Raw genomic sequence first — 23,132 nt, 5'->3', positions numbered from 1 at the left:
AGTAATCAGATAACGAATGTTAGACCTCATACCAGAATTTGATGTTTTTACCCTCTCGGTAACTGGTGGGAGAAATAACTACAGAAAAAGGAACTGGAAAAAGAATCATTTGCATGTGTTTTTCCACATTTGTTTACAGAAACCGACTCGGTGGGATCACACTGAAAGGCCTTGTGAGATCAGTTTATATTCTCGTGTTGAAACTTAGTAAAAAAAATTGCAAGAAATTTTTCAATTAAGTAAATGCACAGTGCTATCTGCCTATATAAAAATTCCCGATTTTGAAGACCTTCAAAAAAGAGGTCAATATAAATTCCATCAAATGTTCTGTAAATCAAATGTTTGTCTTCAGAATACATTGCACTGTATTTTTACAGGATTTTGCTTGTGCTCACTTCGCCATCTGATATTTAACAGTAGCAACTTTGCATAGCTTGCGTTGTCTAACTGATTTTGACAAGACGTGTGAGCGCTATTTGCCTTAAAAGAGATGGTTTCGTGAATGATTTTCGTAAGGATATTTGATTGCGCTTATATTGCAAATGGAGAAAATTACAAAACATCCCGGCCATTCACCAACAATGGAATCTTACACGAAGTTCCACTGGTCAATGGTCGTATCCACTCGGCACTACAGGGTTTTCACAGTTTTTTTTTTTTTTTTTTTTAAGGTGTATTAGAAAACTGAAGAAGCGAGAACCTTCTTCTGGAATAAGACCAGTAATAAAACAAAAGCAAAGCAAGCACAATTCAGAAGAGAGGGGGAAAGGATGTTGACGAAAGAAAAGTATATGAACATATTATGGAAAGCATTTCCTACAAAGATACAAGCAGTTCTGTTCAGAGAAATTTTCAACAATCTTAAAGACAGTCTCTCTCTCTCACACACACACACAAACTAAGCAAGAAAGCATGTTCTGAGAGTGAAATTACCTCAAAATGATCGCTATAGGTTCGCTATAGGAAAGGAAAGGAGGAAAATAGGTACATTATTTTCTTCTTTCGAAGGAGAGTTTTTCCCTAAGAAAATATGAATGTATCAATGCAGGTTTGCTAATTAGCTTTATGGAAAGATTGTACAAGTGATTAGAAGTACACTTCATTAACTTGGCCATTAACTAATTAACTAACTAACTAGAATTTTCTGAAGTTAACTAACTTGTATTTTCTAGCTGAGATGATATACTGAGTTAGAATATCGAGTCAAACTCGCTAACTCCAAAAACCTATAAATTTTCGCAACAATTTTAATGAAACAACGATGTCTTCGTTTAAGTTTGGTCTTCTTTGGTAGTATTAACTAAATAACTAAGTCCAAACTCCGTGTGGACATACAGTGAATTACCGCTCGGTCTATAGTTAACGAAAGAGTCTTGAAAAGATATGGAATAGTTTTTTTTATTAAATCATAACTTTAACATAAAAGCACAACTCTTCCTTGACAAGCTCCGCTACCATTTGTGGCGAGGTAACTTACAGTCTAATTAAAGATTTAAAGCTAGGTCTAGTACCCAAAGGCTACATACACAATTGATTTAGAGCGAAGTTGGTTCAGACTGATCATCGGCGTAACAACTTTAATGCCGGCAACCATAACACAAAGCCGCATAATGCAATCTTATCTGGGTTCGAGAAACCTTGCAATGTGGCCTATAGAGGCAGAACACGCTCTGTGTTACAATCTAAAACCTCAGCTTAAATACTACTCAAACTAAATTTCTATTCTGGTAAGGAAACGGAAAATGGCAGTAAAGATCTAACACATAAAATAACTGGTAATGTAAAATAATAATATTAACCTTCTAAAAGAAACCTGTAAATCCTTTCTTAATGATTAAAGTTATATTTTTTCGCAAGATTTTATGAGTCCGCTTAGTGCTGAGAATCAGAGCCGGGACAAGGTTGATGCAAGTGAGGTACTTGCCTCAGGTGAACTAATTAATAGAAGAGGTGCCAAATCTACTACAAAAATTTAAAAATTTATTTTAACAAGTAATATAAAAAACAAAGTCAGTTCCTACTTAGGTTAGCAAAGAAAAATTTTCTTTTACTTAATTTTTATTAACATTATTAATATTTTTTCGTTTCTAATTTATGAAGCTGATGGTGGTCTATAATTTCTCATTCTATCCATCTCTATGCTTCATTACTGCAAGGAACCTTTCCAGTGAGTTTCGGGCAGTCCAGTTCATCAATTAATATTTCATCTAATTAGTCAATTATTATTTCAGGCAGTCCAGTTCGTCAATTACTATTTCATCTAATTAATCAATTAATATTTCGAGCAGTCCAGTTTGTCAATTAATAATTTCACACGACTCACGGCGACATATGGTTGACCTGTTGCGAAGAGTAATCTAGTGCCGCTTTTGTCTTCGAGTGCATCGAGAAAGTCTTAGTGTATCGCGAGTTAGAAATAATATAAAAAATAATAACATTCGCTACATAAGAATTTTTGCTACATAATGAGACATTACATCCGTTTCATCCAACTGTATAAAACTACAATTTTCTAATTCCATACACTTTAAAAATCTTTAGAACTCTGTCTTACTGTTGCCACTTATTTTTGTTAAATATTACAATCCCATTTATCACAGTCGTGTATTATTATTTATAAGTTGTTATAAAATTAATTTTTACAGCACGTGAGAATTCCTAATAAACGGTCATTATTTGTAAGTCTTATAATATATTTCTTAAATAAAAACAGCATATCTTTAGTTCCGATAAACAAGAATAAATAAGTAAGAATTGACTTCAACATGTGAAAAAACTGTATTAACATCAAGTGTCATCCGCTACAAGTTTTAAAAAAATGTATTTGAACTTGAGTAGATGAATAAAATATATTTTATTAACGATTGAAAATTTGCACAAGATATAGGAAGAGTGTGAGCTAATAGTAGGAATTTAATAAAAAAGAAAATATGATTTTTAACTTTCAACTTTTAAATCCATCAAAAAATTTTAGAAAAAATGTGTATTATAAAGAATAGAACTGAAGGAGATGTTTTCGTAACATTAATTTATTCTCAAAAATGATAAGATTTCAGAATAACGCATATATTATTTTCTAACTTTCAATTTTAAGATTGAAAGTAGCATACTGAAGTTTTCCAACGAATGCACAAACTAACTGGCATAGAAAACATCATACTACCGCCATCAGTAATTCTCTACAGTTTTCCATTAATTTCAGTTACAGATCTTATTGCACGTGCTTCGCCAAAACAAGCTTTCAGAAGTCCATTAACTCAACATAGACGGCGACGCGACTGCTCGCAGCGGATCTAACGCATAAAGGCATATAGCATTGGGAGACTATATAAGTGTGTTTGGAAATGAAATGTACCGTGTTATTAGTATTTACTAAGGGGGGGGGGTATAAAATTTACGAATGAACGAAGCGCGTGATTCGAGGTTTCGTCTTTTTTGTATCCACATTTGGTTTGCGCAGGAATTGCGCTTAAAATCAAATTTGTTTATTTCTGAAACAGACACGTATTTTTAGACGGATTAAATGAATGGGTACATAGTTTCTCTCAGACTTTGTCAATTAAAATGTAAATATATAAGGCAAGATTTAACTTCGGTTTCTTTGAGTTAATTTGTTATTTGTTATAATAAAACAATAAAATGATATTTTTTTCCAAAGAAATAAAAGAATTTTTAAAATTTTGTACAATTTATGGAAGATTTTTAAGACAAATTACTCTGGTTAATTCCGATGTAATTTATCTTAACATAAAAGAACTGTTTTAAAATGTTTAGTTTTGTTCTGCTGATTCTAATGTAATCGATTTTAAAGCATATTTAAAAATATACTTTTCGGAGGCAAATTAATATGATGCACTTTTGAATTAAGATTAAAATAAATAAATAAAATATCTAAATCAGTTAAAGAAGGGAGAGGCAAACTTTTTCATTGATTGGAAAGCCCCCCTACGTTAATTGATGAGGCGGAGAAAAAGTAAAAACAAAACATTAAACATCATTAAATTCGTTTAAAATTGTGCTTATATAGTAGAGATACCATTTACACATAATTAGCATTTTAACCAGTGATTGGAACATGGTTGTATACTTTTAGAAACGTAAAAAATGTGGCTTTAAACATAAAAATACGTTTAGTTTACATTAGTGTTACGATCTGCATAGGATTTATTAATGTGTATTAAAAATTATCATGGGTTTTGAAACATTAATAAATTAACTGTGGCGGAAAATTATTGGAATATTATATAACGAAAACATAGTTGGTGTTAAAGTATGTGATATTTTCTGTCGTAAGATAACAAGCACTGAACTATTTTCTTCAGAAAGTTCTATGTTCCAGAGTTGCCTATTAGCTCATAATTAAATTAAATGTATTATTTTTACCTATCATAACTATATTTTGTTTTCAAAGTAAGCATTGTGCATAAAAATTTTTTAATGTGTATCATTCTATTTCGTTATCTGGTGTTGGTGTATTTAATTATGGCAAAGCACACTAGGGCTACCTGCCTAAGGGGAGGGATGCCTTCGTGGAGGACTTTCTAAGGGAAACTGGCTCGTATACACGTTACACATGGGGAAAACCACGAAAACACCCATGCAGCCAGCCCGTTCGCGGGATTCGAACCTCGGACCGAACTACCAGTGTTCAGCGACTTTAACGCTCGGCCGCTTGTGGGCCCGTACTTCGTTTTCTATTCATTGAGATAATTAACCTAATACATAAATTTCTTACACTTATACATTCTACATTTTAGCTATTTTAATCCCTTGTTCGGCTAATAGTTTATATATTTAGTATGCCGATACAGCGCTTCTACAAATTCAAGCATTTTAATATGTTTAGTAACTGTGCAGAAGACTCATAAGCCTAAAAGGGATCATTAGTCTGGCATGTCATATTATTCTCGAAACGGCATTTTGCATCGAATCACTTTTAAAATTGGTGCCACCAAATATTATTGCCTTGTATTATATTTAAAGAAATTAAATAATGAACAATCGAATGTATGCATGTTTCTCGCATTGTGAAAAAACAACGGTACCTAGAGCCATCAAATTTTGAATAACATTGTTCCCTACCCGAACAATGGGCTCCTGGAAGCCTGAATTTTGCATTTCGAATTTGTTTTATTACATTTATTTATTTATTTATTTATTTATTATTATTTTCGAAAACTTAAACGAATTTTTGATTAACAAACTCAACGATTTCAAAGCGAGCACGGTACGAAAAAAAAAAAAAAAACACTTTTATCCCAGCGTGCGAGACTGTCTATCGGAAATTCTAAAAATATGCTGCTTTTAAGTATTTTATGATTTTGCTGTTGAATCGAGTTTTATGGGGAGTAAGCGTCAAGAACGTGATATTTAATAAATAAAGTAAAAAAACAAAACGTTAATAATAAAAAGACAAAAAAGGAGGTTCTTATAAAGCCACCACAGTAAGAAATTTGAACATTAATGTGATGAACTGAGAAAAAACTGAGAAAAAGACAGCACTTAACGCTGTGCTACTGAGTATGATGTTTGAACAGCGTAATCATCAAGTAACAAAAATATAGTGTGATTATCCAACCATTTTATGGTTCTTCTAAGAGTTCAAGACATCTACTACGCTATCTGCGTATATCACATCTATTACCAGTTAAACTAGGATCAATAAATTGATTAGTTCCATCTTCTCAAGTCAATTCTCCTCTAAATTCTATACGGAAACCACGACTGCGAACCTCTAAATTTTCACATAGTATATACGCAATAATGCATGCATATGTCTATATATTTATTTACAGAATGATACACGTACACTGCGCCAAAAAAAAAAAAAAAAAAAAAAAAAGGGGGGGGGCAGGTTTATATCTCGCATTCTACTGGGCCGATTGACAAAATTCAAATTGCGTTTTTCATGTCTCGAAAGCGCAACTTAGGACATATATTAGATTTATATACAGCATTGTTCTAACATAGGCATTTTCACACAAAATCAGACTTTTTCTGAAATAACTTACCGTTTTTTTTTTTTTTTTTTTTTTTTCATATTTCGTTTCTACGACTCCAATTATGCCTAGATATTAAATTTTGTACAATTTGGTACGAAATTTAAGGAGAAATTCAAAAATTTTTGTTGGCGTAATTTTTTTCAGTTTGCGCCAAGAATAATTCCCTTGGCGAACTTCTTAATATGTGGCAACCAATTTTTATTTCCCTTCTATTATACCGGAGCGGAAAAAAAGGCACCTCTTTCCTACCTTTTTATATTGTGTATGAGCGGAAAAAAAATGCACATCGTTTCCACTTCCAAATAATTTTATCAAAGTGTCTAAACCACATTTGATGTTTTATCGCTTTCAACAAATATGCCAAATATCAAAACGCGTCAATATACAAATTCACGTATATCTTCGGAAATTTTGAATAAAAGCCTGTAATTTTTTTGCAGGTATGCTTAGAAATACGTCTACTTTAAGATCGAGGTAAAAATTGTATAACTCATAATCCAAAACTGTTTTTGAAAAATTTATAAAAATTATTTAAAAATAAATTTTTAAAATAGGTGAATTTTATTTGGAATGAACCTAAATTTCGAAATGTGAAAGGAAGAATCAAATAAGTTTAATAAAAAAAAAGAGAGATTTATAAATATATACCAAACTCAATTAAGAAGCTAATTTTTTAAAAATTGCTAGTGCGATTTTTAAAAAACTTGGTAGTTTGGCGTCATTTGAGTCGTAGAATCGAAATATGGAAAAAAATTGGTATGTTATTTCAAAAAAAGTTCAATTTTGTGTCAAAATATCTATATTAAAGCAATGCTATATATAAATCTAATACATATCCTAAGTCGCGCTTTGGAGACATGAAAACGCAAGTCTAATTTTGTCAATCGGCCCAGTAGAACGGGAGATATAGAACTGTCCCTCCTTTTCTTTTCTTTTCTTTGAGGGGGAGATTGTTGAATTTATCGAAAAATTTAAGTAATAGTTCTCTGCTCTATTTTCAAAGCAGCTATTTCTGTGACAAACGCAACCCAGCACCAGGAAAGTTACCGTCTTAGTAGGTATTCACAGAGGTGTAAACTATGCCCCATATGGGTTCACGCCAGTATTGCCAGTTCACGCCAGTATTGCCAGTTCGGAAGTTATAAATAGTTCTCTTTATTTAATTGCGCACCTCGTACTTAGCATCAAAATATAATAATTCATAAAAACATCACAGCAAATCTAAAAGAAATATTTTCTCTGTTATAAGCCATATCAATGCTCTCTTATTCTTCAGCCGTGCAGTAAGACTTTATATGCACGAAATGGCACCGTGAGAGTCTAACATGACTTTTGCACTCAAAGGAGATGGACTATAAGGGGAAGGAATCGTTCTATGACCGTCAAGAGTCAAGGGAAAAAAGAAAGATAAGTGAGAATGCAATTTTACCCCCTCCCCAGCAGAGTTTGAGTAGATTCGGATGTTTACTGACACATCATCTTTTGTAAACTTCAACTCTACCTCTATTTGTAATCTAGGGCAAGAAGCCCTAGATTTTCAGAGAAGCGAATTGCTTTTCGAAGGTTATCAACAGCAACACAAAAATTGCCCCTGTCGCTTGTCGTTCCAGAGTCGGCTGCTTAAGGTAAATGTGGTTGTTACCGGCGAAATGCAAGTACGAAGTTTTCCCCTTTTAAAGCCTGTAAAGAATTATCGTATTTCCTCGTTTGTGTTCGCATGGTGTAACAGGTTTCACACCCAGCTAGCATTACCTAATAACTCTCCAAGTCTTGCATGAAGGCATTTCTCGGTTAAGGAAATTATTCTTGACTATTACTAACAGTTAGATTGGATTTCTTGCCTCATGTTGCAATATTCGTTTAGACCAGAAATCTACGCAAATTTAAAGGTAGGCGGCATAGTTTAAAAAACAACAATTTAAGCTTACCGTGTTAGTTGTAATTTAACTGTAATAGCCTAATGTACGTACAGTGGAACCTCTAGATACGAGTTTAATTCGTTCCAGCATTGAGCTCGTATAGTGAATTTCTCGTATCTAGAAACAAACTTCCCCATTGAAAATAATGGAAATCCAATTAATCCGTTCCGCACCCCCAACAATATCAACATAAAAATCAATTTTTCTAATAAGTAACACTGGTAAATAATATAACCGTAGTTTACCTTTGTGATAGCTTCCAACAAATGATAGCTTCAGACACCGACCATTTAACTGCTTCTCGTTAATCCACATCAACAACAGTTTCTCAACCTCTTCTTGTTTTGGACGGTGCTGGGAAGTAACGGCAACTCCTTTGCCTACATTAAGTTTCTTAATTTCTTCTTTCTTCTACAGAATAGGGCCAATCGTCGATATCGAAAGGCCGTTAAGTCTTCGTCAAATCCGTCACTCTTACACCACGCTTGTTTGTCTAGTATTTCATTCTTAATTTCAACGGCCATGGCTTCCTTATTTTTCTTTGCAGCATTATCTGAGGCAACAGTCTTCTTGGAAAGAATCTTTCCACGTTAAACTTAGTAAACAATTGACTCAAATGCGCACAAACAGGTAGATAAAAGAACACTGAGTGATCTGACGAGGGGATTCCCCGACTCCAGCCAGATAGGGAAATGACGCCACGCATACCAACAGCCTGGCTCATTGCTGGTTACTCGAGTCAATGCTCGTATTTAGAGACAAATCTTTCGCTCATACTTTCCTTGTATCTCGAATTTCTCGTATATAGAGATGCTCGTATCACGAGGTTCCACTGTAGATAGCTCTAATCAAATGTAGACAAACAGCTGTAATTTGGCACCGTTTCGCATGGAATTTGATAAGTAGCTGTGCTGTTGGTAAGCCATTTAATCGTTTAGTTGTATTATATACCGACTTATTTCTTACTTATTTTAATAGCAAGAAACTTCAAATAACCTGGGCATGAAATAAACCGAAAACACGTATTTTTCGCTGCATAAGTCCATGGAATTTATCGTATAACATATATTAATATAATTAGTGGATTCACTAATTTATCGCACGCGGTAAATATGAGTAAAAATAATCTACGTGCTCTGTTCAATTCTATTATTTTAAGCGCAAAATTATCAGTCTTATCCAACCAGTCCTTTGAATAAAACTTTAAAAACATCATTAATGACTTTAACCAACGACAGAGTCTATTGAAACCTGTTGAATGAAAAGACACATGGCTGTAAAGGATCACGCCTCGTTGAGCAAAGAACGTATTTAAAAAAGGAGCTATAGAAAAAATCATTTAAACTTATTTCTTTGAATTTCATTAGAGATATATTTATAATTCATTCAATTCAATTCTCCCTTCGAGGCAAGGCAAAAAAATATAAAAACTCAATTCTCATTAAAAATTGTAAAATACAGAAAAAACTAAAGCAGTGAATTCCGTTAAAAAAATTACAATTAAAATTTGAGTTTCTACGCAAAACGAGCAATTCGGCTAGCGGGCAGGAAGAAAACAACTTCCGGTGCAATAAAACTGGAAGCTCTTGATCACATTGGGCAAAAGGACTCTGAAGTTCGAGCACCAACTGACTTAATTCATAATTCTACTAAGAGTTTCAACTGTAAACAAAGAGCGGCCTCGTTAGGCTTAGCGGCCCCACTTAAAATTTTAAATTGTTGATATTTCTACATTCTTATATAACTCTTGATAACACTGGGAAAAAAGACTCTGAAGTTCGTGCACCAACTGACTTAATTCATAATTCTACTAAGAGTTCCAACTGTAAACAAATAGCGGCCTCGTTAGGCTTAGCGGCACCACTTAAAATTTTAAATTGTTGATATTTCTATATTCTTATATATGTTCATATACGTTTCGTGCGGCCGATTGCAACGAAGACAGGAGGCATAACTACCATATTATAGCAGTCCCATATACAAAATTTCAACGATCTATGGCTACTCATTTTTGAGTTATGCGACATTATAGACATCACGAAATAATCTCTTCTGAATCCATTCTAAATATATTTGACAACCCGTGTTGGAAAACAGAGTCCTTTATTTTATCCATACGTACAGATGTTAGGTAAAAACATAGTTCAAATGAATTCGAGAGCGGTTAAAATGGATATTTTCCTTGAAATATTACCTGAAAATTTTTCCGATTGCAGTTCTTAAAAATAGTGAGAAATCCAGCAGTATCTTTCTCAACATGACCAGTTGTGGGTATTTTGAAAACAGCAGTTTTGATACAGAACAAAAATCAACAAGCATTTCGTAAAAGTTAGATACAGGCAAAATAATTTGCTTCAAGACACAAAGCACTGGTCAAAATCGACAGCTGATGAAGTTTGAGGAAACTCCAGCTTACGCTACTTCTCTAAAATTGCCAATGATATATTATCATACATCATTTTCAAATGAAATAATAGGTTACATTGATCTGAGATCCAACACTGGTCCTGACAAGTGGTCTTCACGCAAAAAGCAAATTGAAACTAATTTGGAGGAGAATGGAAAAGGATAAGAAGAACAAGGTTGGATGACATGAATTGGAAACAAGCTATGGAGACAATATTTGATCAAATGGAACTATACGGCCAAATTGGAGCTTTCAAAGCCAAGCTGAAATGTAAAGATGACGATGAAGATTTAAAATCGAAAACTCAGTCCAAATATGTTTTTTTAACAAACTCCAGCAAGTTACTAAACGATAATTGGCAACATTCATTATTATTATATCTGAACTTGCTTTTCTTAAATATCGTCTACTTACGGATAGAATTTTCTTTGCAGTTAATCTTTTGCTCTAATCCGAAGAACATCTGCTGACTAAGAAACAAAAATTGAGCAAGATATAGCTATAAAGCTGGAATTTATCCCGATTTTATTCAAAGGAATTATAACCGAAGCTGAAACTCAATGCTTTTCTTGCAATCCTCAGACAAAATGGCAATCATCTGCTGGGGTTAGAGAAAGTTTGCCACGGCCAGAGAAACTCGTGTCTAAAAAATCTCGCGTTAAGACCACGTTAATGAACGTTTTTTAAGAATAATTCACAACAATTGTTTGTTTCTTAGGGACAAATTCTAAACGTATTTTATAAAGACGTCATGGGTAGATTTCTGAAGAAAATTCGACGCTTTACTTTTGAAAAATCTGAATCAAATAATTAGTTTCTGCTGCACTACAATCCGCCGTCTCACACAGTTATATTCTCAACAAGCAGCAGTTGTAGAATCATTTTAAAATTTTGAAATCGAAGAGATTCGCACTGCCCTCGCCGGGATTCGAACTCCGGACCTACCGAATACACTTCGTACTTCCAGTTACACCACGTAGGCACGAGGAAAGTGGGAAGAAAATACTTTATACAGTTTCAAGCAAAGACAAGTGTCTCAAAATTCACCCATTCGTCTTATTCATCAGATTACTTTTGCTTTTCCAAACTGAAGTCTGTTCTCAAAGATCATTATTTTAATAACAGTCAAAAATGGTAGAAAACCGTCACAACAGATTTAAATAATATTCCAAAAGATGAGTTTATAAGGTATTTTTCCCGCCTGCTTAGCGTGCCTTCGTGGTGTGGCGGTCTGCACGCTCAGCGCGTAATTGAGAGGTCCGTGGTTCGATTACCGGCGAAGGCGTTGCTAATTTTTCATCTTGCCTGCTTCCAAATAATACTAATGTCTCTACAGTGGCGCCCGAACTAAAAGGGTGGTGGATGATGAATTTCCACAACCAGGATTTGGCGGTTGTGTTCCCTAAAATCCCCAGTCGTCCTTCAAATAGGGAAGTATATAAGGTATTTCTCCCGCCTTCTTAGCGTGCCTTCGTGGTGTGGCGGTCTGCACACTCAGCGCGTAATTGAGAGATCCGCGGTTCGATTCCGGCGAAGGCGTTGCTAATTTTTCATCTTGCCTGCTTCCAAATAATCCCAAAGTTCTACAAGTTCTACAAAGAAATCAAACAACTGCATGAACAGGCGAAAGCATGGCTAAAAAATGTTCTCGTTAAATTTCGATTGTGTACGAACTTAGTTTAAAAACTTTTTAAAGGCATTGCCTATCTCAATGAATGAAAATTAACCTCAGACAGTACGATGCAAAATCGTCCATTTTTCAATTGCCCTGCCAACACAATAGCCTGCCTAGCTTATTATTAGAAATTCCTGCCTATCTTATAATTGGCTATTCAATAATTTGCCTTTACCATCAATAATTTACTTTTACAGTCATAATTTACATAATTTACTTTTACATCAATAATTTACTTTACATAATTTACTTTATTCAATAATTTACTTTTTACACTGCGTAGGTAAACACTACGCTGCTTTATCATCACACAGCTTTCAAATAAGAAGGAAAGATCACTGTAGTAAAGCAAATGAAAAACTCTTTTTTCCACAAAATGGCAAAAATGGATATAAAAGAATTCAGCGTGTTGTAGCCTCTTTCGTAAAAGCTCGTAAAGAGAACCTCAAACTTCCGTTTAAAAAAAAAAAAGAACCGGGCGATTTACGATTCATTTTACTATTATTATTATTGCTGTCAACTAAATAAATAAGCTTGAAGAAAGTGTGGCAATAAATGGCAAAAGTAAAACGAGAATAAAAAATAAAAAAATCGAAAGTAAATACATCCCATAAACAAGTCTCAACCGCGTCTAGGGGAATGGATGGTGGCATAGGTGATCCAGCTACTCGGGAAGTAAGATTTTACGACAAATCTCGGATTTCAGATCAATAAGTGACCCCCCTGAACACGCTGTTGTTCACCGACGCTTGAATTTTTAACTACCTGTTATTAAAGACATGGATTTCACCATTCTTGAAATTAAATCCGTTGTCTTTGTAATGATCCGATGCTCAAATCTAAAGATCTATTCGACATCGTCAAATACCAACGCAGGAAAGATATTAAGAATCTCACAGAGTATCTATATCAGTTTTTAGTGGGGCGTTTCTGTATACCAGCAGGCGTGACGAAGATCTAAAAAAACGTTATTAGTCTATGACAGTAAAAAGGGCACTAGAAACAAGTTGACAATAAGCACACAAGCCCACCAGCGGTAAAATCGCTGAACACTAGTAGTTCGGTTTGAGGTTCTAATCCCGCAGACGGGCTGACAGCCTGGGCGTTTTCGTGGTTTTTCCCATGCCTAACGTGTTACGAGCGAGTTTACATTAGAAAGTCCTCCACGAAGGCATCCCTCCCTTTAGGCAGATAGCTCTTGAAACTTTGCCGTAATAACATAAACCAAACCAAAACTAATAAGAACACGCTGAAATATTTAATTGGTTAAATATTTTAAAAGAAACATTTAGGCATTCAGTTGGATATATAAATTCACACATCTTTACAAAAATCGTCCAACAGCGGCCGAATAGCAAAATTCGCGCCAGTTTCCCTTAGAAAGTCCTCCCTCCCCTTAGACAGATAGCCCTTGTGTGCTTTTCCATAATGAACTAAACCAAAACTTTACAAGAATCATTCTAATCATGTTAGTCGATTCTTTATGTTAGTCCAAAATGGCTATTAGCTTCTAAACACGATTTTGCCATTTTGCCTCGATTCATTTTAAATGTGTTTCACTTTTCCTTTGACTCTATTGCCATTCCGCACAATTTAAGATACTTATCTTTCAAATTAAATCTGTCTGCTACTGAAGAACAAATTAAGCTATTTAAAAGCAACGGATACAGTTCTTAAGAATACATACTAATCTACCTTTTAATTTGATTGATTTAAATTAAAATGCATTTAATTTATGATACATTAATTAAAAACATTTAACATTACTTTTCAAATATAAAGAATACATAATGTTCATGTTAGTCTAAATATATTCATATACTATCTTATAACATGTTTCGCTATTCCACTTGCAGAAACTCCGTTGATAATCTCTACTGATAAACCATGTTAAACTTTAGAAAAGCCCTTCTGAGCCATCATTAAAATCTGAATTATTTCACATTTATTTGTTTATTTATTTTTAGCACCAAAAGGGCTATTAATTTCGACCCTTTCATTTTTCACCATATCGCTTTTCAAATAAAAGGATGTTGCCACCAAATGTTATCGCCAGGTATTGTTTATGAAAAAATAATATGGCAAATATTAAAAAATGATTTATCTTAGATCATTTATGACGGCATATGTTTACATGCGATTTAGAATTCTTTGTTTATTTTTTGGTTTTCAGTATATTTTTATCTCAAATGCAGAAACTTGCGCAATATAAATGCAATGCAACAGGTTTCCATTATAAAACTGAGGTCCATGATAAAACATTTAAGTAAGTCGTTTAATCCTCACAAACTACGAGAATACTAAATGCACGGTTTATTACATAAAAGCATTGTAATATGATAAGATATGCATTTTATTCGTTACATAAAACCGTAATAATTATATTATTCTAAGATGCTGTAATAAGGTTATATAAAAGCAAAACCATAATTATATAAAAAAATAATAGAAAAGAATTTAAAACATTAATTAAAGCATAAATTATATAACATGATAACTAATGTTATTAATTATTATAATAATAAAAACATAATAATAATTATTAAATAATGAAGAATCTTACATGTATGTATATAGAATTGTGGAAAAGCGGCGGCATTTAGAGCAACCGTATTTCAACACATGTAGTTTTCGAATTTGGTTTCTATGTATTTTACATTTTGTGAGAATAAAATCATATTCCGAATAACAAACTCGACGATTTGACAACAATTGGCTGTCACTCGGCGCAGAGTAAGATATTTATGCTTCATATTTAGGAACTCAGTGATTTAAATGAAATGTATTGCTGTGTAGTAAAGCGTAATATATTTGTCTTTTAAATTTAATTTTAAAAAAAGCTCAACAATTTAAAAGAAATGAGTTGCAACTGCTTAGTATAAAACATTTTAATCTTCCACAAATCTGTTTGTTGTCATTCGGAGAAGCGTAAGATATTTTATTTTTCTTTTAAAATTAATTAGTTTGTAACTAATTAACAAGTTATTTTCACATTGTTACAAGTTATGTTACATATGTTAAGTGATTACATTCGCATTTATAAGTGCTTGAAAGCTATTGCTTATAAAAATAATCTCATTAAATTAAAAAAAAAGTGAAAGAAATAAGTGCTGATTTATAAATAGCCTTTTTTCAACGACTTTATTCTATTCATTGAATAAAAAACACGATAACGCAAATCAATTAAAGCTGCCATTACAAATCTTGTAACTGTAATAAAAAAGTAGTTTTTAGAAATACACTATAACAATATACCCATTATTCGCACATTCACTGGGGCAGCAAAAATAAATAAATGTATAAAAATAAAAATAAAATAAAACTCTATCCAAGGGCAAATAAAACGCTTTTTCAGTTATTAAAAACAAAATCTTGTTTTCGCTTCGAGGAGAAAATCGCTACCAGGCGAAATCGGAAACTTCTCTTAACCCACGAAGCAGACGATCTTTTCTTTCATTTATTTCCAACTTTTAAAAGTAAATTGCTTATTATTAGAGAAAGAGAATAGAGCAATAAAAAAACATGGAATTCTGATACTTTTAATGGCAATAAAATATTACGGTATTTGTAAGATAGAATATATAGCAGTGAAAAGACCGAGTAGACTTCATAGTTGTTCATAAATAGAACATTGACTTTTGTTTCAGTTAACTATTTTACAAAAATTCATATATCTTTTTACGCTAATTAATTACGCCATTTCTAAAGCTAGAGTTTGTTCGTGCACTATCGAATTTCTAATTTCTACATAAACATTATTGTTTGGAACACATGTATAATAAAACTCGGCAGGACAAATCAGTTTATAAAATGACTTTATTTTAATTAAACAAAAATGCTTTATTTTTATTAGAGGCGAAAGTTTTTGTTTAATTTGGTTTATATTTCAATAAAGCACAGTACTTAAGATTCCTTTATATCTGTAACTTGGATTTAATTTGCGGAGCACATATGCATATCAGAAAATATATCTCAGAATAAAAAATATTTCTAATATTTTTAACGAACCGACATGTTCTAAAGTGCAAAGAATAAAATTTAAAGGTGCAGTCAGTATTTGTTTGAAAATATTTTATTTCTTTTACTACTAGAAATATGTAAAATGAAAGCTAAGAAAAAAGCATTTTCAAAAAGAACAGCAAAGACATTTATTCAGAATGCTGTTGAAAGAATAGTTTTAGCCGCAATACTAATAAAACTTAATCGACTTCCGAGTAGAATGTTAATCAAACTGCATCTTATGAATAATTTCTTACCATACCATAAATATATTAATTAGAAATCACTTTAAAGCATCTTAAATCTTCTCTAAACGTTCACGCTTATAAATTTCAAAACAATTTTTTTTTTTTTTTTTTTATTTGGAAAATCCCCCTGTGTATATATGTTCGTCAAAACATTTGCTTTCCTTTTATAATTAACTTTCAATAATTTCCCTGCTATAACATCTAATTTGCGTAATTTAAAATATTATGCACATTTAATGCCATCCCCATCGTAATAGAATTTATAGACACTCACCTTGAATTCAAACAAATGCGGCGAGCGCTCGTGGAACTCTCGCCGATGCCACAACAAAAAAGAAAAATAATAATCCGTCGAAAAAGCGATGACAACACACATCCTGCCAAACATGGCCTCCGCTCCGTTCGGCTCAACCACGTGGATCTGCGGCCAGGCTAACAGACGCTCGCACCTGGTTCTGACCACGCCTACCTCTTCAGGGAACACTTCGTCGGAGAACGGTTGCCAGGGCGATAAATGTCGCCAAACCTGAAATGAAAAAATGCATGGGTGAATCGCCAAGCGGGCGGAAAATTGGCACTCGAAATGGGGTTGCCGCTTTTGCAGTTGAATTATTAAACGTCGTCAGGCATTGGCTGGAGGTAAAAGTGAAGGAGAGGTAATTATTACAGAAAGTCGTTTGCGATGAATTTATTTTTCGTTCCTGACCTTACTTTTTTTCATCATTTTCAATTTTATTCCCGAGATTGTATCGAACCGGTTCGATCTATCCTAGAGTTGTTGCACTATAATATCAACGCAATTACTCGTAACGGTAAAAAGTAAAAAGCCAATTTAAATTTGTATATTAATTTTATTTTTCATTATTAAAAATTTTGAATTTTTAAATTAAATCAGCCATTTGAGAAATCGGTAATACTAAGCAATGCGAAACTTAATCTTTATTTTACCATAATTTCTATTTATTTGATAAATTTATATTTTCTATTTATATCTTTTTGAATTCAGAAACAAACGAAGCTTTTAAAAATTTGAATTCTTTTTGAAATTTTAAATACTTTGTTTTATGAGATGGCAATATTCTTTAAATGTTTACAATTGCTTAGCACTGACAAGTAAACGGTTAATAGGGATAAAAAGTTACCGTAACGATTGGCGATCGATGACAATAGAAATTCAACGAATAATTTATTTCAGATTACAAAGTTCTTAACAGTCCTTTTTTTACTTACTTGAAATTCCTTCCTTCCTAAAAAAATAATATTATAATTTTAAGATCGACAAACTAATTATGAGTTCCAACATTTCAGTCACCGATTACGATGTTAGAGTAATTACCAGTTAAAAGTAGAATCAACATCATTTTTGCATTGTAAGGAGTAAAGTATGTGCGAATCTTCAATCTACTTCCGCTTCTGACAGCCACAATTTCATCATCGAAATACTTTTTTTACATTCTAATAAAATTTCTTACTGTTGCCAATCTCTGCTAACTACATTTTTAAATACGCGTTTATAATTACTTTCTTTACAGCAATAATTAATAAAAAATATGCACTGAAAAAGTTGCATCACCGTTCTAATCACGGAGCATATTTTATTTAAATGTGATAACAACGAGTACAAATTCTTGAATAAAAGTTAAAATTTTATTCATATTGTTCTGGACTGAGTTATTTCAAGAAATTCAAAAGAAGCTGCCAAACGATGACTGCGAATATTGATTATTGACATATTATTGTTCAGCACTTTCAAAGAACTATCATCAACTTGCAAAAACGCATGCTTAAATGGTATTTTTTAATGAAGTCGACACAGTTCTGATATGAACTGAAATTCTGAATAACAGAAATCAACAGTTTTCTTCGCATTACTTAGTTTTCACAGAGCAATTTAGTGCAAACAAAAGTATAATTATTCCTTACCGCTATACTTCCTCACTGGATCAATCGTCTGCACTATTCTGTGTTCCTTTTATTCAAAATATAAGCTTAGAAGGCAATATTTTGAAAGCATTCAAGAAATTTAGCAGAGCAAAACAAAGAATTAAAGAGTTCCTCAAAACCTTACTGTTCCGATTATATCCAGGTTGTTATTATGTGTTACCGCGACATGTTAGCATTAGAAGGAAGCCGGTTAAACAATCTTTAAATTTCGATGTTTTATGTATCCAGTCCTGAAGCATAGGATTAGTGTTGGATTGATTGAACTGAGGTAAACGCCCCATTTGAGCTATCTACCTAAGGGAACGGATGCCTAAAGGGAACTAGCACTTTATCACGTAATATATGGGGAAAATCACGTAAATGCCTATGCAATCGAGTCCGAGTCTGGGTCCAACTAAGGCTCCTATATACCAGGCTGAATCATCAGGCATTCGCGCTCCCAAGTGGGAGATTTAATGGCGGCTGTGTAGTTACGGTGCAACAATTTTTTGTGTTTCTTTTGTGTAAAATGGGCGGATGTTTCAAATCATTCACGGAAAAGTCATACATTGGTAAAATTTCCTAAAAATGAAGAAAGAAGAAAAATATGGGTAAATAATTGCCGAAGAGACAATTGGAAACCTGGTCCAGGCGCTGAACTTTGCTTAGTAAGTATAATGTTAATTACGCCTTCATTTAGAGTTTATATCTTCTCTGATGTTTATAATGTGCAAGTAAAGTGAAATTCTTGTGTACAATAACCTGAGTATTTGCTAATTTCTGTAATAATAGCTATAATTAAATTAGTCTAGGGTTAATGTACCAGTCGCCAAACATCGCCAATGTAGATGTTTTGAATGTGGAAAAGAAATTTCTCTTCTAATATACAGCGCGGATTTTGTTTTCCTGTGCTAATTGTGGAATTTATACTAATGTAACATGAAAATCATTAGCATATTGAAATTTATTAAAAAATAAATAATAATTTGGAAAGTCAAGATAAAATCTGAATGTTTGCTAAAGATATATGTAACATTACACTATAGTTGCAATATCGTTGGAATGATATATAATTTTTTCCTTTATTTTATAATCACTATTGTTAAAAAGTTAGATGAGTTGTTTATGCACGGAACCCACTACTGTTTCTTGGTTAAAATAACTTCCAGAATTTTGACATTGACATCTGAAGTCAATAGAATAAATTGAATAGTGTGAGACAAAATATATATAATCTGACTTCAATAATTGCAAGGATTGTGCAAGTTTATTTATAATCACAGTATTATACAATTTGGCAATGGAGTAAAGATTTAGAAATGAATGCAGAACATTCAAATTAGTATTTTCTTGTTTCTAATATATAGAAATATAGTCTATTTTCCAGTATAAAAGTTTTACTTAAAAGTATGGGAAAGCAGATTTGTTTCATGCATGATCTTTATAATACTGGTATGAAATGAATGAATTTTAATCTGTAAATAATTTTTTGTTAATATTGAAATGCGTTTCTTTGGGTACATTTTTAGGCACTTGTGGATCATGTCAGACAATATGCAATAGAAAAAAGATGTCCGTGTGCATAAATTTTCCCATTGTGTTACTTCATTTTATCTAAATTTCAAGGGTAATTCTTTTCATTTTTATATGGCATGTTATCAGTATAAAGGCTAGTGAAAATAAATTGGTATGTGTATCTGTTTTTGAAGTGTAATGCTTAAATAAAAAGATGGTGTGTGTTTCTTCATTTAAACAAAATTTCAAGGATAGTATTTTTCAGTGTTTGTTATTTCTCAATGTAAAGGGTAACAAGGGGAAAAAAACTGGTATGGTATATCTGTTTTTTAAGCATGATAATTTTATTTATTTCTTTAGTGATGCATATATAGAGAGAGAAGGTGTTTGGTCCAACTAAAGTTATAATAAATCTAATTTTACTAGATCTCTCCCTCCCCTCAGGTGTAGAAAATTTTCAAGTGCAGAAAGTTTATTTGCAGAATTAATTCATTTCTGATAAACTTATTATCATTAATTTTTTATATAACATGTTATTAAGTTACACATTTGACTACTGTGTAATAAAATTGTATTTAGGGCAAAAAATTAACTATAATTTTGCATCTGGTGACTAATATCATATGCTTCTAAGAATATTACTTTAACTTTTTCCATAATTTTTGTATTTCAGGAACATGAAACTGTTATTTTGATATACTTAAATAATAAAAGTGTGTATCTGAATCAATTAATGGATACAAATATTTTACAGTTATTTTTAGAAGATATTTGCCATATCGCTTCTAATAATTCATAAAATATGTTAAAATATAGGTAAATAATTTGGTGCAGAATTCAAATTTAGGGTTTAAAATATAGTGAATCATAAGACTAAATGATTTTTATTGTCATGATTTGCCTGGGCTTAAGAATGTACTTTTCGCCCGGTGGAAATTGTCATCAAACTGTCCTGAACAGGCTTTTTGTTGATAATAACTTCCAGGCTTATCAGTACCTCCTTTTGAGTGGAGGGTATGCAAATATAGTACCCAATTTAAATTACATTGTGATTGTAATAATATTGTGGTATTAAATAAGTGACTATAATTACAATTTAGATAATTGCATTGTAATTATATTACATTGTGTCTGTGAACTCTTAATTTCATTACTTTATGCAATTATGTTGTAAGTGCATAATCTAATTGCAATAATATAATCTATTCGCAATTACAAAATAATTATAAATGCAGTTACATCTTAAATAGAGGCCATTTTAATACTTTTAAATTTTCGCAAGATAACTTCCCATTAAGGTTCATTTGGAGGAAACTATGCAAATACTAAAAAAGAAGTTATGCTAAATTTACATATTTTGTACAGTACTTTCTTGTTATAATGCTGTTCAATATATCTTCAATAGTTTTGTAAATTTAACGACATTCTTTGCAATCACTGTGGTGCTTTAAAAAGAAGTTTCTTAGTTATGCTTTCTAATAAGAATGGGTTTAAAATTAAGTATTATGTATAATAACTAGCAGTTAAAAAAACCTGACTGCATGAAAATGCTGTTGCTGTGTAAAATAAAAAATAAGCTTTCTTTTATGCTTTGAAATGAATTACATTTGATTAAGTCGTCCTTTTACAATTTAAGAATGTGGTTAACACACATTCTTAAATTGGACAGGTTTTATCTAAATTATTAGTATAAAATATATAAACTATGAATTATTTTGTAACATAACTCAAATTACAAAATTCATTCTATATACGTTCAAAGTTATTATCTTTTATGGAATAACTGTTTTTTAATTTAGGTAAAAATTGGATTTTTAGAAGTATTACAAATACAATGCAACACAAAGGTGATCTGATTGAAGAGGAAGGACTTTTTATTACGGTTTCTAGTTCGTATTTATATTACATTTGATGAAAAGCATCCAAAACAGAGAATGCTGTACTTTCTTCTTCCATATATGTTATGAAATATTTCACACATTTAAAAGAAAGTGTTTCTTCAGAATCTTGCACAATTATTTCCACATACCTCAGACTTAAATGACAACATATTTTTTAGTATGAATTTACAGTGTTTTTATGGAAATTTTTGTTAAAATGTCATTAAGATAAATTTATTTGCACACTCTACGCTTTAACTATTTCCCCATTTGACACTATTGAAAGTTTTTATTCATATCTTATTTATTTTAGTCTGCTAACGAAACTGAAACATCTAAAGAATAAGTTATTTTGAATATGTTTACAAAATATACGCGAAATTTTTATTTAAGTGAAAACGTCTATATACTATTCGAGAATTAATAAATTATCCGAAAAGTTTATATGCGCTGAATGCCGCGCGTCTATAAAATAAATCTTTAAAAAAACAGCAGACATTCAGCCAGCGTGTGCGATAAACGCGCCAAAATTGGCAGCGCGTTCACTCCCTCGCCAAGAGAGAAAAGTTGGTTTAGAGGAGCCTTAGGTCCAACTAACACTGTTCAGCGGTCTTATCCTCCCCATCATTGATAGTCGCCTAAAACTTTCAATAATTCTTACATATATGTTTAAGCAATTGTTTCAAAAATACTTAGAAGGAACAATTATTCAAAGTTTTAGGGACGTATGGGCATTATATTCCTAAATTACAAATAACTCAACGGGTTTTGAATAGACGTATTATTTCCAAAATATGGATTTTACATATACTCGATGTTGATGAGAGGAAAGGAAAATTTTTTAATTTGAGGGAACAAAATTTGTTCTAATACGAGGTATAACAGATATGAGTTCCATTATCAAATTGGTAAAAAAAAAAGCATTTTATGTTTTCAGTATATAGCCAGTGTTTATCCGCTGCGACTAAGCAACGCGCTTATGGTGCAGATTCCCTAAGCCACTAGAGAAGGGGTTATGAAACTTTTTTTAATTTGGTACCACTTAGAATAAAAATAAGAAATGTATGTACCAAAAAGGGCAAAGTTCTACATTTATTTTGAGCATTCATTTAAATGTTTTGTGTAAAAATAGTATCTAATATCATCTAAAATAACGAATGCATCACAATTAAATTAAAGAAATCCTGCGCTAGTGAATTATGAAGTAATGTCGACAATTAGAGAACACTGGTCGACTGTATAAAAACAATCCAGACGGGGAAAAAAAAAAAAAAAAAAAAAACGCACATCGCGCTAGCTGTGAATTTGCGTTTCGTAGCCACCTGTGGGCCCACCAGCGGCCGAGCGGTAAAGTCGCTGAACACTTGTAGTTCGGTCCGAGGTTCGAATCCCGCAAAAGGGCTGGCTGCATGAGTGTTTTCGAGGTTTTCCCCATGTGTAACGTGTATACGAACCAGTTTCCCTTAGAAAGTCCTCCACGACGGAATCCCTCCCCTTAGGCAGATAGCCCTAGTGTGCTTTCCCATAATTAAATATACCAACACCGAAGCCACCTGTATGAAAG

General features: G+C 32.4%; 2 long non-coding RNA genes across 2 annotated transcripts in view; one reads left to right on the top strand and one right to left on the bottom strand.

Annotated features, from left to right (window-relative positions):
• The window catches only part of LOC118205303 (uncharacterized), a 473,901-nt gene that overhangs the window by 4,524 nt on the left and 446,245 nt on the right, over positions 1-23,132 (bottom strand). Inside the window, exon 4 of the long non-coding RNA XR_015043230.1 lies at positions 16,525-16,776. This is a non-coding gene — a long non-coding RNA (uncharacterized LOC118205303). The remainder of the gene's footprint in view (positions 1-16,524; positions 16,777-23,132) is intronic.
• Positions 18,715-20,618, top strand: LOC146995511 (uncharacterized). The gene is made up of 2 exons (XR_015043229.1): positions 18,715-18,841; positions 19,703-20,618. It is a non-coding gene; the product is annotated as an uncharacterized LOC146995511 (long non-coding RNA).

The sequence above is a fragment of the Stegodyphus dumicola genome, chromosome 9 (genome assembly GCF_044657685.1).
Source record: "Stegodyphus dumicola isolate Sdum_Otavi_A_Nest chromosome 9, ASM4465768v1".
Taxonomy (NCBI): domain Eukaryota; kingdom Metazoa; phylum Arthropoda; class Arachnida; order Araneae; family Eresidae; genus Stegodyphus; species Stegodyphus dumicola.
Note: the sequence above shows the minus strand (reverse complement) of the source record. Positions and strands in the feature narration are given on the sequence as shown.